Raw genomic sequence first — 1,288 nt, 5'->3', positions numbered from 1 at the left:
ACTTCAAGAGCCATATATTTTATGAGGTGGTACTCATTGTGATATATAGAGGACAGCAGGAGCAGAACAGACACACAGCAACAACCAACAACAATCCTGCAAGTGGATCTATTTTGGGGAGAATTGTGTATCATGTAAAGCACTGTGCAATGCTCTCTGTGACAAATATTAAACATTAAATTTCATTCGTAGAGAACAAATATTTTGTTCTCTACGAATAAGAGTATGTAGTATTTGCAGAGACAAACTGAGATTCCTCTTTGACTCTTTTTCCTCTCCAGTGATTGTGAGCAAGACGAAGGTGTGAAACAAAGAGATTAGATTCTGTGGAGAAGCATTGCTGCCTTTCTGCTAAACCAGGATCTCCTTATAGTTTTTCATCATGTTGTTCATCATTTCAAAAGGCTTTCTTATGAGTTTTCTTATATTCTTTATGTTACATTTGACTCTTGCATTGGTCTTTTTAAATTGCTACCTAATGCTGGAAATGGCTCAAAGCTCAGTGGATTTCTTAAATTATTTCTTAAGTTGAAGTTGTTGCAGAACTGTACATGCTTTGCAAATAAACTTAATTAATATTGAACAAATATTTTCCTGCTCTTGTTTGAGCATGCCCACGAGACACACAAAATAACTCATACACTCATATCTTAATCTGCCAGAATGCAACACCCCAGTGCTTTCATGCGATCTCATATCTGTACAATCCAAGAAATCAATAGATTTGGTATTCTTACCCATTAAATGTCACTGTGTCACCCTCACCAGAGGTTTGGTGAGGGGACTTATTTTTTTTATTTTAACCTGTATTTAACCAGGAAGATCCCATTGAGATTAAAAACCTCTTTTTCAAGGGAGACCTTCTACCTTCACTTTCTGCAATAAACACTTCTGGAACTATGTCCTTTGAACCAATGAGACCAGACAAGACAGTTTTTAGCTATAATGCACAGCATCACATCTATTGAAACTAAACACTGCAGGTGAGCACAAATAGAGCACAGCAACCACAGGAACAGTATTTTAGAGTCAAATATGAGGCCATCTGTCAGAAAGTTTATGCTTTATGTATATTTAAGTCTGAATAAAAGAAATGGGATAGCTAATGCGGCTATGAGGGGGGAAATTAGCAATGCATACACAAACCATTTTCCATGTGATGTATTTAGTCTGTGTTAGAAACTGTTGATCTTTGCGTGTGTGTTGGAAGATAAAGACAGTCGACATGATCACATTTCTGCCACACATTTCCTGCAGAGCAGAGTGTGAAACTTATCTGATCATCTGC

The sequence above is a fragment of the Haplochromis burtoni genome, unplaced genomic scaffold (genome assembly GCF_018398535.1).
Source record: "Haplochromis burtoni strain Fernald_Lab_line unplaced genomic scaffold, NCSU_Asbu1 Contig_1071, whole genome shotgun sequence".
NCBI classification, from domain to species: Eukaryota; Metazoa; Chordata; class Actinopteri; order Cichliformes; family Cichlidae; genus Haplochromis; species Haplochromis burtoni.
The sequence above is the reverse complement of the archived record's forward strand: the minus strand, read 5'-3'. Positions refer to the sequence as shown.